Source organism: Amblyomma americanum, chromosome 4 (genome assembly GCF_052857255.1).
Source record: "Amblyomma americanum isolate KBUSLIRL-KWMA chromosome 4, ASM5285725v1, whole genome shotgun sequence".
Taxonomy (NCBI): Eukaryota; Metazoa; Arthropoda; class Arachnida; order Ixodida; family Ixodidae; genus Amblyomma; species Amblyomma americanum.
This window is the reverse complement of record NC_135500.1, coordinates 17,951,208-17,968,679: the sequence shown is the minus strand read 5'-3', so window position 1 is coordinate 17,968,679 and position 17,472 is coordinate 17,951,208. Positions and strand designations below refer to the sequence as shown.

The following is a 17,472-nucleotide window of genomic DNA, read 5'->3' as shown; positions in this document are numbered from 1 at the left end:
GTACTGAATGCCGTTCATCGTGGACCTTCCCGCTCTTTGTTGTCACGTGTAGAACGGGACGCTATCAAGAGTCTCCGTGAAAATGAACGCATTGTGATTCTACCGGCAGATAAAGGCAATGCGACTGTTGCAGGTGGCACATGTCCTGGCCAGAAAGATGCGCCATCAGCTTGTAAAGGTGAAGGACATACTGCCAAAGGAAAGGTTCCTCGGAGTTGTCTACGAAATCCCCTGCGCAGACTGCAACGGTGTGTATATCGGGAAACGGAACTACCGGAAGCGACTGCAGCAGCACGCTCCGGACGTAAAAAATGAAAACACTCGCAACAACGCCTTAGCGGAGTACGCCGTCGTGAATGGCCACAACATTGACTGTGACAAGGTAAGGATCATCGCAACCGAAAAAGTAGCAGCATCACGACTTCACCTGGAATCCCTAATCATACAAACTACGTCACACACGTTAAAACAGAACGACGGTAATCCACACCTGACATACGCACGCTCCTTGCGCCGATTATTCTAACATATTTAAACGACCCTTGTTTGGTGATGAATTCATTTTGAACAAGGCTTCCGTGTGGAAGCCGAAACGTCAAGAACGAACCATTTTTTTCACTGGTCGGCGTCTCTTATTTTTTTCAAATGTACACTCCCGGCCAGACGGGATTCCGTCACACGCTCAACTTCATCGCCCTTCGCCAAGCGTATGGCCAGGAATTCATCACCGAGATTCGCAAATATGTCAACCTTAACTGCCGTGTCACTTCATTCAGGAACCATCTTAAGTTCAACCTAACATGTAAAGCCCGTAACCTAGTTCCCCGCTCCTTACGACTCAACAGACCTGTCTCTACGCCTCTCGGGCACAGTGTGGTCGGAAAGGCTGAACGATAGCCTCTACGAGCTAGGATCCTGGACTGCAAAGAGAAAATTCGTGCTATGGAGAACGATGCCTTCTGTGCCCGGCGCCGCCTGGAGTACCACTACCCCAGCGTGTTCGCCAGCATGCAGTTGCATGCGAATCACAACTCGGACCTAAAACGCAAGAGAGGTGAGCTCGCCCGCGACAATAAGCTGACCAAGCTTCTTTCCGAGCAATCAGTCAAAACTAAGGTGGCTTCAAGAACCGCAGTGCATAAGTTATCGTCGTACAGACCGAGCCAAGCTGAAAATAATGTTCTGAATCTTTGGCTGAACGTCAACGTAAGTCCCGCACCGTACAAGAAGAAATTAGTGTGCGTGGTGGAATATGCTGTCAGCCAGGTCGAAAACACTCGCCGCGAAGAGGCCCGTAACCGAGTGGTGTGCGTACTAAACGCCGTTCATCGCGGACCTTCCCGCTCTGCGTTGTCACGTGTAGAACGTGACGCTAACAAGAGTCTCCGTGAAAACAAACACATTGTGATTCTACCAGCAGATAAAGGCAAAGCGACTGTTCTCCTGGACAAGGCCGACTATGAAAAGAAGATGCTATTTCTTCTGGAAGATGGTGAAACCTATGTCCGCCTCAAGAAAGATCCGACACTAAAGCTCGAAAGAGAATTTCAAAAGCTGCTGTCCGACGTCTTTCAGGCCGTTCCTCCGAACCAAAAAGCTCTCTACTACAAACTGCTTAGCCAGAATGGATCCGCACCTGCTTTCTATGGATTGCCCAAAATCCACAAGCTAGACGTTCATTTGCGTCCCATCGTGGATTACACTCGCTCTCCCCTGCGTAACCTGTCGAAGTTCTTGCACCAGGTCCTTTCTCCGCTCGTTGGCCAGAGTCCCAGTCACGTCCGCAATTCGTTCGACTTTGTCGAGAAGAACCGCAGCACCTCAATCGATGAAGATGAGGTGATGGCGTCGTTTGACGTTAAGTCCCTGTTCACGGGCGTCCCGATAGACCTTGCTGTCAGCGTTTGCACCACTGCCCTCGAGGCTGATGTTACTTTGCCGGAACAATCAGTGATAGACGTACCGGACCTGCGCAGGCTTCTATACTTCTGCCTAAAGAACACATACTTCGTTTTCATGGGCAATTTTTACAAACAGGTACACGGGACCCCCATGGGCGCCTCAGTTTCGGTTACGGCTGCCAATCTCACCACGGAAAAGCTGGAACAGTGGGCGTTGGCCTCCATTGTCCCTTCCCCGAAGGTATTTTTCCGTTACATCGACGACTGCTTCTGCATCATCCAAAAAGGCGTGGTGAGCAAGTTTCTGGACCATCTTAACAGCCTGGAAAGAGCCATTCAGTTTACTATAGAAGAAGAATTGGACGGCAGACTGCCATTCCTTGACGTCCTTGTTTCACGGGAAGGCCACGGTCTATCCTTCAGCGTATACCGAAAGGAGACGCACACTGGCCGCTGCCTATATTTCAACTTAGTGCACCCTGCCAGCCATAAGAAGGCCGTTGTTAGCACGTTATTGCAGCGTGAGAAAAGGTTGTGCACAAGGCCCGAGGATGCGACCCTGGACGCGAAAAAGGTGCGGGATGACCTCAGAAGCTTTGGATACCCTAGGCACTTCATCGACGCGGTAGAACGTCAGTTGGCAAAACAAGAACAACCTGACGCCCGCCCTCCACTCAAGAAACGGGCTTCTGTGCTGTATGTCCCGGGTACAAGTGAATGCCTGTCATGTGTCCTACGGGAATATGACGTTCAGGTGGCACATGTCCCGGCCAGAAAGATGCGCCATCAGCTTGTAAAGGTGAAGGACACACTGCCAAAGGAAAGGTTCCCCGGAGTTGTCTACGAAATCCCCTGCGCAGACTGCAACGGTGTGTATATCGGGGAAACTGGGAACTACCGGAAGCGATTACAGCAGCACGCTCGGGACGTAAAAAATGAAAACACTCGCAACAACGCCTTAGCGGAACACGCCGTCGTGAATGGCCACAACATTGACTGTGAGAAGGCAAGGATCATCGCAACCGAAAAAAGTAGCAGCATCACGACTTCCTCTGGAATCCTTATCATACAAACTACGTCACACACGTTAAACCGGAACGACGTCATCTGGAATCCCTAATCATACAAACTACGTCCCACACGTTAAACCGGAACGACGTTAATCTACACCCGATATACACACGCTTTTTGCGCCGATTATTCAATCATATTTAAAGGACCCTTATTTGGTGATGAATTCATTGTGAACAAGGCTTCCGGGTGGAAGCCGAAACGTCAAGAACGAACCTTTTTTCACTGGTCGATGTCTCTTATTTTTGAAATGTACGCTCCCGGCCAGACGGGAATCCGTCACTAGCTCAACGTCATCACTGAGACACTGCTTGAACACCGCCGGTTTGTACGTAACAAAAGCAGTGGGCACCTGAACGACCACTGCAAGACTTAAGAACTCCTTCAGCACCCCTTGAATTTTACTTTAAGGCAAGAGTCGAATTTTCTAGATCCAGTATAATTACGTCTCTGTTTTGCATGACATCGGCTATAAGCTTCGTTGTTCAGAACTTTTTAACTTTTTCTTTGACTATGTATGGCTTTGAGTTTTTGACAAAGCTTTCGCGTAGCGTTTTGTTTTGTTACGCGTTGCGCCTCTTTGACTCTGCTTTGCTTCGACTTCTGACACATTTTGGCGGTGACTATTGTTTTTGTCTGTTTTCGTTTTTTAGTTTTTTTTATTTTTTGTTTTTTTGTGTGTCTGTACTTTGCCTCGTGCTGCGTGGGCGACAAAAGTTGATAACTCATCGTTTTGTATCCTGGTTTATTATGGCTCTTTCTGGTCCATTGGTTTTCTTGGGTTCGGGGGTGACGTTCCGTCGCCTCGATGTGCTGTTTCTTTGATGTTGTGTGCAACGATGTGTATCCCTGTTAGACAGTTTTCCCACGCCTGCTGTTTTATCTGATCACGTCGGTCTTGGATGACATTATAAAAGCTGCTCATTTCTCTGAATAAATGTTTTAGTAGTCGGCGCCAGTCGTGTCCACTTCTTCGTTTGTCCCTGTCTTCCTTTGGGGCCGCCGCGGTGGCTGAGTGGTTATGGCGCTCGGCTGCTGGCCCGAAAGACGCGGGTTCGATCCCGGCCGCGGCGGTCGAATTTCGATGGAGGCGAAATTCTAGAGGCCCGTGTACTGTGCGATGTCAGTGCACGTTAAAGAACCCCAGGTGGTCAAAATTTCCGGAGCCTTTCACTACGGCGTCTCTCATAGCCTGAGTTGCTTTGGGACGTTAAACCCCCTTAAACCAAACCTGTCTTTTTGCGCTGCATTCTTTAACCATGATCACTGACCAACAAGCCCAAACAGCCACTTTATTTTTTTCTTGGTGGCGGCGTCATTCTGAAGTCGCATACCGTCGCAGTTGAACTTCTGTTGGTATGCGGCATCGGCGTAGTGGGTGCGGCGTCTTTGTACTGCGTGGCCATTGGAGGATCATCGTCGTTTCCTCGGGAAGCAACCTGACCTCTACAGGTTGCTTTGTTTAGTTTCGGGGCCAGAGGTCTTCCTCGGACAGACGCGGCGTAGCTGCGGCCCGGTGATACAAGACATCTGGTGGACGGGCAGCGGGACGACGGTTTGAAGACACGTACTCCCCGCAGTCCTATGCGTCGATACATGCAGTGGCGAAGTACGTGCCCTGCATAGCCACAGTGGAAACACAGATGGCAGCTGTCTGAAGTCCACCACTCGTCGCCTTTCCTATATTGCCATTGCGTCAGTCGTAGTGCGGGCGTGCGGAAGCTAGGGGCCGTCGTTTTTGCAGAGGTGGTTCCCATGTGAGAGTGCTTGGGGAGGGTCTTGTCGGCGCGCTGGACTCCGTAGTGCGGCGGCGTAAGTCATGGCTTCAGCTTCCGTCGGTGTCGGCGGTTTCGGGAGCCAAGCGCGTGCTGTACTTCATGGATGATGCCCGTGAGCGATGCCACCTGATTCTGCTGTGTTGGAGATGGCAGCAATCGGCGAAGTTCTTCCCGAACAATTTGGCGTATTAGATCCCGTAGATAATCTGCGTTTGTAGGAATGGCACCTGGGGGCCTGCGTTCAGCAATTGAAGTGGTCGGTTGTACTGGCCGTTCCAGGCGTCCATGGTTTCTTCAATTGTAGAAGTTTCTGCCACGAGCTCGGAATCAGTTCTTGGAGGATTCTGGATCATGCCGCCGAAGAGTTGATCCCTTACGCGAGGCATCAGAAAGGTCAGCTTCTTTTCTTCGGTCATGCTTGGGTTGGCGCGCCTGAAAAGGCGTTTCATTTCTTCCACCTGCGCAGTTGCGGTCTGGTTTGAATTTTTGGCTGCAGCAGAGGCTATGCTCTTTTTCCGTACGACACTGGTGAACGTTCCCAGTAGCTGATTCTTGAAGGTCGCCCAGTTCGCGAGGGAATTTTAGTAGTTTTTTTAACCACGTTCCGGCACGGCCGTCCAAAGCAAAGTAGACGTTACGAAGATTGGCACTCTCGTACCAGGTGGTCAGCGCGGCCACACGGTCGTGCCAGTCTTTACTAGTCTTTTGCATCTTCGTGCGGGTTTCCATGAAAAGTTGAGGCTCACGGGACTGGCGAACTACACGGGCCTTGACTGTGCACCACGCTCCATCGTGAGGGCATAGGAGGATTGCAGATCAGCACCTCCACCAGATGTCACGTATTGGTGACTGTAGTCTGGAGAGCAAGCAGACAGCAGAAATGGCTTCGAAGCAAAACTCATTTGGGCTGACTTGCGCCCAAATCAGAATCCCAGCCGCTCTCGGCCGCGCTCAATTTAAGCTGATAGAGAACTTTCGAGAAAACAACCTCATTATCAGCCTAGGAGACGGGACAATTAAAAACATCAAGCCGTATCAAAGTGGCATGAATGCAGTTAAGTTTTTAAACTTTCCACGCTCAATTTCATTGGAATTTACTCCCGGATGAGGCAGTATCTGATCCTAATTTTTCACATGCCATCGAGAAGATGATTTGAAACTGTTTTACCTTACCTGCAGTGTACTTCATTGTGAAACTGAGTAACAATTCTTTTGTTTCTTCTTTGTGGCTTTTACACTTTGCATCGAATGTGTCGTCATTTTTTTTTGCCATGTGTGTTATGATTTTTTGCTTCGCACACTGAGTTCAAGTGCGTCACTGGTTTAGTGTTGTTTACAGTGTGGGGTATGTTGCTTTTTATCAATTCGGCGTAGTGGCAGCCAAACAATAAAGTTGGTAGTTGGCGCTTGTGCATATATGTGCTCTCCTGCTGTCCTCGTCACGTGATGCTGCGCCATTATTCGCTTTAGCGCTGAAGTCTATCATGAATCTTGGAATACGCTTCTTTACGAGTACCAATATGCCTCCGCCACGTGAATTTCTGTCCTTACGATTGACTTCATAATCAGCGGAAAACACTTCTGAGCTGAAAACAGTTTCGTCCAGCCAAGAATCAGTCCCCATTACGATAAACATTGAATTGGATATCAGAGTTTAAATTGGATAACAGTGCTGCTAGTTCTTCAGTTTTATTTTTGACGCCATGGCAGCTGCTAACCAATAACTCAAATCCGGAAACAGCTGTCGGCTGGAAACTATGATAGATTTGACGAAAGTACTTTTTTTACATCTGGACTGCGTCAGACTCAGCGTCGTAAAAGTATGAGCAGCCGTGAATAGTCAGCTGGTCATGCCGTAATTTAAATACGGAACCTTGTTGCCGACCGATTTCAAACACTTTTCTGCGAGATGTAGGAACAGAGCGCGAAATATCCTCGCGTTTTTAAAACTGGGTTGATTTCAATTCACTAGACGCCGGCTTGTATTGCTTCTTTTTCTTTAAACCTAGTTAAACGTGCGATTACTGCAAGGTTTTTGCTTGGATGGAAAGTACCTAGTCCATGAGCTCGGTCGACGTTGACAGGTTCGATCGGTATGCCAAGCTTATCAAAGCATAATGAGATCACAGCATCTTCGGACTGCTTTCACGTTTCAGACTGCTCATCAGGAAAGCAAAAGGAAAGTAGTTTGTTCCGTCAGAGTCTGCTTTCTGTATCATGAGCACTGATTCTATCTGAGGCTATTTCTGCAGACAAAGGATGCGAAGTGTTGCTGCTAGAGGGACTATTAGAAGGATTTGACTTCAGTGATTTTTCTAAAGAAGTGACGCATTCCGACAGAAATTTATTTCTTCCCTGATGATCTGCCTGTTGCACAAGTCACTGAGATCAGGCGAAATTTTCCCCTGGCATGATTCAGGACTCATTACGATTTGTAGTGGGACTGACATGTCGCATGATTCAGTCTGGGATCCTGCCTCTGACACAGTCGGTCCAGGGTAATGCTTATTTGAAGTCTGGTTTTATTGTTTGCTCAGGGCCACTCGTAAAAAGGGGGCCCTGTAGCCAAGCACAATGGGAGGAAACTCCTCTCCCTCTTGTCTCTGGCAAAACCCAGCTTTTAGATTCTTTTTAAATCCCGTCTTTTCAAAACAAATTTTATTCCGTATTTATCATATTGGGATTCTATTTATTTATTCAAACCGTTTTGCACTTGACTTTTCACCGCTTTTTAACACACACGTTTTATGATTTCTCCATTTCATTTAACTCACTATCCAACTAAGCTTCCACCGTAGACGCCGGCGATAAAAACGACTTCATGTCCAGATAGTATGAGGCACCGCCCATCGTCGTATCAGGCACGTGTCGTAGAGTGCTGCCAGCGCTCAGCACTCCAGCGTTGTCTTCAAGAGCGTAATTTCATCAAAGGGATAACCTAAAAAGAAGAAAGAAGCGTGTCAGATCCGCTCTGTCTGCATGCCCCACCGGCCTGTCAATAACACCATTAAGCTTACTGTGCAACGTTAACTGAGGGGCTAGTTGGTTTTCCACGCTGTTTTGCCAGCGTAAAAAGACGCGGACGAAAAAAACAAAGAACAAAGACAAACGAGCGTTGAACTGCAAGTTTATTTTTTTGGAAAAACGCGAAACCTTTACATACATGCCCTCAGAGCCATCCCTCACCAGGAAAAAACCCGGGAAATTAAAGCACGCGTCAATCAGCAGGATTAAACGGCACGAACAAAGAGTCGAACAGATAACAAGCCAACCCTCGATAGGTGGAAAAGAAGTCGAGTGTTTGACGGAAGCCCGTCTGGCGAGGAGGGAACATAATAGCAGAAAAGAGGAGCACTCGGCAAAAAAGAAAAAAGAGAAAACAAAGACGTTTTGTACATGTCACCACCTTCGCCCATCCGCTGCTATTGTGAACAAGGGACCCGTACGGGCCCCGAAACGTCTTTGTTTTTTCCTTTTTTTCTTTTTTGGCGAGTGCTCCTCTTTTTCTGTTATTGTGGAAAAGAAGCAGCGCGAAAAAGTTGCAGAAAGGAAGCTTTCCCTCCTCTCTTTTTACACGTAAAAAATGGAAGCTACTAACAAAAAGCCGCCCTTAAAAGTGAAAAATAGAGCGAGACAAAACGCAATACGCAAGCACTAAGAACATGGAGCCGATAAAAAACACAATGTACATGAAAGCCGAAGGGAAACACGGCTACACGAAAGTCGGGGAGGATGACAAATTACGTTAAAGACCAAAAATGCACAAAATGAACCTGCAAGCAAGCATGTCTATAAAAAAGATGCATCATTAAAAAGCGGTAAAACCAAAAAAACTGCAAAAAGCGTTCATGAAAGCAGACAGCCGACAATCAACACAGCTATACAATAAAAAAATCGAGACAAATGACAAGAAGTGACAACCTAGAATCTGAAGGTATATACGTAAGAGTTTCGCGTTTTTCCAAAATAAAGTGTCAGTTCAGCACTTGTTTGCCTTTGTTCTGGGTTCCTTCGTCCCCGTCCTTTTGCGCTGGTAAAACACCAGCTTACTGTGCGTTGCCTATAAATATTTACTAATGGTGTCCTTGACAGGTCGCTTTCGATCACTCTACAGCACTCTGATAGGCGACCGCACATTCGGCTGGTCCAAACCGGACGCTCTGACTACATTCGGCTGCTTCTAGTCTGCAGCTGAGAGCGCTCCGACGCGCTCCAAGAAAGAAGTCAGAACGGCTCTGAGATGAGCATGTCACAGAGCAACTTCCGCCATTTCGAGAAAGCGCTGCGAGGCCTCGACATCCCCTGCGCGTAGGCAGAAGCAAGTGTAGGCTTTCTGACGCAGTCACGCAGTTGTAGCGTCTTTGCTGTGTTGTGTTTTCCGGGTGCCGCGCTTTGTGAGGCAAAATGTCCAAGGGGCGCGGGATAAGTATACGCTAGGAACGCGGTCTGTGTTGCTGTCACGTGACAACAGGGATTCCAGTAGAAGCTCAGACGAAGGCTACAAGACAATGTTCGAAAAATGAGCCTCCCACGGGACGTTCATTTTTGGCGGAGACGAAGAGCCGGGGTAGCGATCGATACAGGCTAAGCGGCGACCGCGATGCAGACTGTGTGCGGCCAGGTGCGGCTACTGTTGACGCCAGCAGCGGTTCCGCGTCGTGGTTCCGTAAGTTACGTCCCCCTTCTGCCCCCTGCGCTTCCACTCTAAAAACTCGCTGACCATTCGGCTTGACAAGTCTCGCTATGAGTCAGAGCAAGAGCGGCTCTCACTTTGCCAAATCCTAGACCGGTCACGGGAGCGACCAGTCAAACACACATTAAGGTAATCGCTGACAGAGTGAGGGCAATCTTAGTCTTCAATAAACCGGGACATCAGGCAGTCTTTCGTAGGGCGTACCAAACAATGCATCGTACACACGCTATCAATCAGGTGATAGAGAATTGCGCAGGGTATAACCAAACCCTCTATGTAGCAGTCATAAATAATGAGAAAGCATTTGACTCAATCGAAACCCCAGGCGTCATGACTGCACTGCGCAATCACGGTGTAGAAGAGCCTGATATAAAAAGGGTGGAAGGTAAGTATAGCGGGTGCACAGTTACCATAACGATTCATAGAGTCAGAAATAAGATTTCAATATAAGGGATGTCAGTCGGGCGCACTATCTCGTCAATTTATAGGAGGTACTCAGAGGCCAGGATTAAGAGCAGTTGGGGATCAGAGTTAATGGAAAATACCTTAATAATCTGCGATCTGCTGATGACATTGCCTTGCTGGGTTCCTCAGTAGATTAACTTCGAAAAATGATGAATTAGTCAGTCGAACAGAACAGTACTGTAAGTCTGAGAAATTAATATGTACAAAAACCTAAGTATTGCTCAACAGTCTGGGAAGGAAACAGCAGTTTACAATGGGTAGCGAGGTGCTGGAAGTGGTAGGGGAATACGTCTGCTTAAGACTGCTAGTGACTGCAGCTCCGGATCAGGACAGTGAAATAACTACAAGAATAAGAATGGGGTGGAGCGCATATGGCAGGTCCTCTAAGATCATGAAGAGCAGTTTACCAATACCGCTCAAGAGAAACGTGTACAACAGCTGTATCTTACCGGTACTCACCTACGGGGCAGGAACGTGGAGACGAACGAAAACGGTTCAGCTTAAGTTAAGGACAACACAGCGAGCCATGGAAGGATAAATGATAGGTGTAACGTTAAGAGTCCGGAAGCGGGCAGAATGGGCCAGGGAACAAACGTGGCATATTGATATTCTATTCGAAATCAATGAAAAGAAATGGGCTTGGGTAAGGCATGTAATGCGAAGGGAAGATAACCGCTGATTCTTTAGGGTAACGGAGTGGACTCTGAGGGAAGGGGAGCGTAGCAGGTGGCGGCAGAAGGTTAGGTGGGCGGATGAAATTAGGAATCTTGCGGGGATAGGGTGGCCGCAGCTGGCACAGGACAGCGATATGTTGTAGAGGCCTTTGCCCTGCAGTGGGCGTAGTCATGCTCATGATGATGAAGGATGGGCGCACTGCCGTGTCGCATTTTTGCATTGCCTTGGAGCATTAAACGGCGCTAAACACACCACGCTTTCTTGATTGCAGAAGTTATGCGTGTGTGCGGTGTGCGCGTTCTTTGCTCTTGACGTGGATGGAGGTAGGAAGTACGCACTGGCTGATCATGCTTTCTCCGAGGGCGATAACATCGACTGGTATGGCGCGAAGATAGCTGAAAAAAAAAAGAGCAAGACGACAAGGCTTTACCTGGAATCTTTTCGTATTCATACAACTGCACACACGCTTAATCGCAGTGAAGGCGATCTGTCCCCGATATACTCCCGATACTTACGTCATATCATGAATCATGTATTCAATTCAATCAATGAGCATTTATTTCACCAACAAAGTGTACAGGTGGTGAAAAAGGGGCGGCGGAGAAAAAGCTGCAAGTTTCGCAGCTTGACAAAAGCCCCGTCCGCCCCTCGAGCAGCGACAGGCTATAGTACATGCAAAAAAAAAAACGCGCATGCACACACACTGATAGCAAAAGAAAAAAAACATGTAATCGATGCTGATCAAGAGTTACAAAGACAGAAATACCACTCAGATCTGTCATTTATGATAACATATGTTGAACCGAAAATTGTGTCGAAATAGCACATGGTTATCAAATATGTAAATCTTGGAAGGAAGATACATGCAGTACGCAAGAGACACAGAAAAACACGATTGCGCTTGTAATTGAATATTTAATTCATTTTTGTCTAGTAAAATGTGATGCATATTACCTACAAGAATAATTCTGTTAGGCGCCGATTATTTAGTGTAAATACATCGATACCTAGTTGATCAAAGTAGTTTATTAGTTTAGGTAGAGCACAACTTGCCCGTTGCCGACCGTACTCTGAGCGTGAGAATGGTATTTGCCATGGGGGTTGGTGTCTATATGGGTACACGTAGTGGGAGCGTTTGAGGTTGGCAGAGTGGGCTAGGCAGCAGCACATCGGACATGATGCTCAATCAGTTCTGCTTTATCGTGCAGGCCTTGGCGCTCTTTCTTCAAGTTCAGCCTTCCCTTGGTTGCGCTGAAGAAGGATTTACTGCTGCTCTTCCGTATCAACCAGACATCAAGTCATTCGCACGAGCCAGCCGTTGCCCCGTCATCGAGAACGTCCAGCCTTTCTTCGTTTCAACTTCTGCCACCCCATCGGTGACGTCAAGTCACGTGGACATACCTGCTGCTATAAGAAGTTGTCCCCCAGCCATCTCAACCAGTGGGCTAGGCAGCAGCACATCGGACATGATGCTAAATCATTTCTGCTTTATCGTGCAGGCCTTGGCGCTCTTTCTTCAAGTTCAGCCTTCCCTTGGTTGCGCTGAAGAAGGATTTACTGCTGCTCTTCCGTATCAACCAGACATCAAGTCATTCGCACGAGCCAGCCGTTGCCCCGTCATCGAGATCGTCCAGCCTTTCTTCGTTTCAACTTCTGCCACCCCATCGGTGACGTCAAGTCACGTGGACATACCTGCGGCTATAAGAAGTTGTCCCCCGGCCATCTCAACCAGTGGGCTAGGCAGCAGCACATCGGACATGATGCTCAATCAGTTCTGCTTTATCGTGCAGGTTATTGATTATTCTCGAATGAAGTGTTTTCGCAGTGATGACCGTTTTCTATTGCTGCTGCCATGCCCACTTGGCTTACAAAGTGTTGTCTCTGCTGTTTCTTTCAAAATAAGCCTTTTGATCTGTGGTGAAATTGAGTCGAATCCGGGGCCTACAGACCAGGAAATATTGCAACAACTTCTCTTGGGGCAAAATAACATAACTGCATCAATCAACAATGTACTGACTAGACAAGAAAAACTTGAAAAAAATGTAGCTAGCTTACATGAACGAATAAGTGGCATAGAAACTCAAATGGCTTCTCTTGGTACATTGAAGACAGAGGTAAATGGCCTGAAATCAACTATAGCTGAACTAGAACAAAATGTTTCCAGCCTCTTGAATAAGGTTGATGAGTTAGAAAACCGGAGTCGAAGGAATAATCTGATAATTTATGGCGTTAAAGAAGAGAGCACTGAAACATTTGATGATCTTATCAAGAAGATAAAAGAGAGTGTGTTTCTTGAAAAGCTTGATTTAACCATTAGTGGAATTGAACGCTGTCATAGGCTGGGAAAGAAGAAAGATGGTGATCGTCCAGTAATTGTGAGATTTTTAGACTACCGTGAAAAAGTATCGATAATGAAAGCCTGTCCCAAACTCAAGGGCTCTGAAATATCGATTTCAGGGGATTTTTCTCTTGGCGTTCGTCAGATAAGGCAAAAACTATGGGAAAGCTCTGCAGAGGAAAGGTCGAACGGTGCGAAGGTCAAGTTATTCTTCGATAAATTAAGTGTGAACGGGACTTTATTTGCCTGGGACAAAACTGAAAACAAGCGTTACAGGATTACCAAGCACACCTGACAGAACAAAACTAAAAAAGGTTGTTTTCGAGTTTTAAATACTAACTGTCGCAGTGTTGTTAATAAAGTCGTTGAGTTGGAAGGTCTTTTACTTACGCATGACCCTGATGTAGTAGTGCTAACTGAGACGTGGTTAAGTGAAGATATATATGACAGTGAATTTGTTCCAAATAACTACCAGGTCTTTAGAAAAGATCGTGACAGAAGAGGTGGGGGAGTTGCGATACTATACAAAGCATCTCTACAACTTATAAGATTACCTGATGTCACCGGAGTCGAGGGCATATTCTGCAAAGTTTATGCTGATAACATCAAGTATTTACTAGGCGCCATTTACAGGCCCCCTAACTCTCCTGTTCCTGTCTTGCACCATTTAAAAGAGTATATCCAGTGTCATGTAAAACCGGGAGACAGAATAATTATGACTGGTGATTTCAATTTCCCGAATATTGATTGGTGCACTTTTTCTTCACAGTCCTGTAATTTGATGGATAACGAAATGCTGGACCTTGCCTTAAACTTTGATCTGCTGCAAGTTGTAAATGAGCCTACAAGAATACAGCACGGTTCGATGTCCATCCTAGATCTCTTCTTTTTAAGTGGCAACGTTACGGAAAACATCTCTTGTGATGTTGCTACTGGTATATCAGATCATAAGGCAGTTTTATTATCACTAAATGATGTTTCTTTAAAGCATGAAGATGCTCTTCATTCCTTTCCAAATTTTTCACGAGCAGATAATGAGTTCATCATTGACATTCTTGACCTTCGTTATGACGATTTCCAAACGAATCCTTGCAGTATTAATGACTTGTGGCTCATCTTCAAGAACATGGTTCATGAATGTATCCGGTGTTTCGTGCCGAAGATATCTAAGCAGTCTTGTAGCCGCAACCCTTGGATCAGCAGAGAGACGCTGCACTTGCAACGTCGACTAAAACGTCTTAAAAAGCGAGCGAGATCAGCCACCCCTTCCATAGTCCGTGTTATTGAGGAGGTGTCACAACAATTAAAAGATCAGACTTTACTTGACAAAGAAAGATATTTTGGTGTCCAACTCCCATCATTTATTAAAAAATCTCCTGAAAAATTCTGGAGGACGATTACCCCGAGTTCCCGCAGTGCCGACATGTTTGTAATAGATGGAAAATGTATTCGCGATGATAATGCAGCCTGTGTAGCGTTTAATAACCACTTTAAAACTGTTTTTACTGCAGACAATAGTCATCTCCCATCTTTCAGTCTGTCTTTACCCCCTATACCTGATGTTACCATGTCTGAAAATGGAGTGTTCAATTTACTTCTAAATCTTGATGTTAAGAAATCGTTTGGCCCAGACGACATCCCAAATGCCTTTCTGAAGCAGTACGCGCAATGGTGCTCCAAGTATTTATGTGTCATTTTTAGAAGGTCTATAGAGGAAGGCGCCCTACCCGATGACTGGCGAGTTGCCAGAGTTAAATCTTTACATAAAACTGGTGACAAAACACAGGTGCAAAACTATCGCCCTATTTCACTTACTTCCACAGCGTGTAAGATACTTGAGCACATTATTCATAAACATTTATCTACCTTTCTTGAAGAACATAACGTAATATCGAAAGCTCAACATGGTTTCAGGAAAGGATATTCGACATGTACACAGCTAATACAAACAATTCATGATTTTGCAGAAGCCATAAACGAAGGAAAACAAACTGACGTAATATTTTTAGATTTCCGCAAGGCCTTTGATACGGTTTCTCATAACAAGCTAATATATAAATTGAGTTCTGTAATAAAAAACGATAAACTAATAACCTGGATTAAGGCTTACCTGACAAACAGGCGCCAGTTTGTTACACTAAATGGTGCCCTCTCACATTGCATTCCAGTTGAATCGGGAGTTCCTCAAGGATCTGTGCTTGGACCGCTTTTGTTTATTATTTATATTAATGATATCGTCCAAGATATCTCTGTTAATGTTAAGTTATATGCCGATGATTGTGTCCTCTATGAACGAATTAACTCAAGTGAAGATCAAATCAGGCTAAATAATGACTTTCGGAAGGTAATGCGCTGGTGTGATAGGTGGCAAATGGTGATAAATTTTGATAAAACAGTATATATGAGAATAACGCTTAAAAGGAATCCTCTTCTCTACCAGTATGGTACTTCCGATAGTGCACTCTCAGAGGTAACATGCTACAAATATCTCGGCCTATGGATTTCCAATAATCTTTCCTGGAACAAACATATTGATACCATCTCGGCAAATGCTCTGCGCAAAATATTCTTCTTGAGGCGTGCACTACGGTTCGCTACTCCTGAAACACGTTTCCTTGCGTATAACACTATTGTGCGGCCAATCTTAGAATATGCCGTAATGATCTGGGACCCATATACCAAGATTAACATTAACAAATTAGAAAGGATTCAAAAGAAAGCAGTAAGATTTATTTATAATTCCTATGGTCGCACTTCTATCACTAATCTTATTAAAAAGAGTGGCTTACCATCCGTTACTGATAGAAACCGTATCTGTCGTTTGAAATTCTTTTTCCAGTTAATTCATGGGCAATACAACATCTCGAGAATTGTTAGCTACTCTAGTGGTTATGCAACACGCCTGAGACATTCTCTTTCCGTAAAACCTTTATCCACAAGAACGAACTGCTACAAATATTCCTATTTTCCTAGAACTATTACCGAATGGAACAACCTTGCTGGTCATATAGTCGAAGAGAATAATTTGTCCCATTTTGAGGCGCTGCTGCAACAAGTGACGAAATTTTGAATGTTCGGTTGATGAGTAATTTGTTGAGATTTACTTAATTATATGCTTGGCTCTATGACTGCAGTATATATATTCTGAGGTTGTGAAACGATACAGTACAGTGTGATGTACTAATTTCTTTTCTGTGACGCCTTGTCTGTTGTATTTCCTTTATTTTTGTCCTCTGGTGTTACACAAATTATGTACCCACCTGCGATGGTCTTGTTGTTCAAGACCGCAGTATTTATAAATAAATAAAAATAAATAAAATTTGGTAAAAATGAGTCCAGTTTTCCGTGGACTGCACTTTTATAGCATATTAGTAGTTTGTTATTATACACGTCTGCCACTTTAAGTATTTTAAGTGTCTGAAAAAATCCTTCCGTATGTTCAAGAAAATGTGCATTTTGTATGGCTCGTACTGCTTTCTTTTGTAAAATAGTCAATTTATGCAGGTTTTGGGACGTCGTATTTCCCCAAACTGACACACAGTAACTGAGATGAGAATGGAAAAGAGAATGGTATATGAGTTTTTGTATGGCGACAGGAAGTGAATGCCGGGTTCTGTTAAGCACGCCAACTGATTTGCGAATTTTGGTACACATAGCGTTAATATGTTCATTCCAGGACATGTTTTCTCAGAAAATTACTCCTAAAGTTTTAACGTGTTTTTCGACTGTAATTGAGTTGGGGCCTAAAGTAATGTTTCCAGCCACTTTTGTTTGAGACCTTGCTGCACGAAAAAGAACACATTTTGTTTTAGATTCATTTAGTACTAGGTTATTCTTTACAGACCAATCTTGAAGGCTACCACACACAGAGCTTGCCTGTCTTAAAATGCTTCCCAAATCCTTTCCCTCCACGTATATGGTGCAATCGTCTGCATAGACAAAGAACTTACAGGTATTACTGATTGCTACAATATCATTTATATAATAAAGAAAAAGTACCGGGCCAAGGATGCTACCTTGCGGCACACCAGATTTTATCAATCGGTTACTCGATTTCTCTTCATTTATTTGGACAAACTGTCTGCGTTTGCTTAAATAAGAATTAAGTTTAATGGTGTCCCACGGAAACCGTAGGACTCGAGTTTACAAAGAAGTAGTTTATGATTTACGCAATTTACGCCTTGCTGAAATCTAAAAATATACCTAGCGTCATGAGTCTTTTTCAAAATTATCTAGGATCTCATATCTTTTTGTAGCAAAAGAGCAATCTCAGTAGAGCGTTTTTTTCTAAATCCATACTGACAGTCAGTAATTAGGTCATGTTGTTGCGAAAAACTGTCTATACGGACATTAATTATTTTTTCCAGGCCTTTAGAAAATATGGGCAATATAGCTATTGGGCGATAGTTTGTTAGGCTGTTTTTATCACCTCCTTTATGAATAACGACGACCTTCGCTATCTGCATCTGTTCCGGAAAAACACCAGTGGAAAGGACAGCATGGAAAATATGTGTTAACACAGGCGAAATTAAATCTATTACATATTTCACT

The 17,472-nt window shown here is 45.1% G+C and overlaps 1 protein-coding gene and 1 long non-coding RNA gene across 2 annotated transcripts in view; one reads left to right on the top strand and one right to left on the bottom strand.

Annotated features, from left to right (window-relative positions):
- The window catches only part of LOC144127812 (uncharacterized), a 113,830-nt gene that overhangs the window by 79,742 nt on the left and 16,616 nt on the right, over positions 1–17,472 (top strand). The window lies entirely within an intron of this gene.
- Positions 7,496–17,472, bottom strand: part of LOC144127813 (uncharacterized) — a 90,513-nt gene continuing 80,536 nt past the window's right edge. Inside the window, exons 2-3 of the long non-coding RNA XR_013313572.1 lie at positions 10,922–10,978; positions 7,496–7,688 (exon numbers count right to left, since the gene is read on the bottom strand). This is a non-coding gene — a long non-coding RNA (uncharacterized LOC144127813). The remainder of the gene's footprint in view (positions 7,689–10,921; positions 10,979–17,472) is intronic.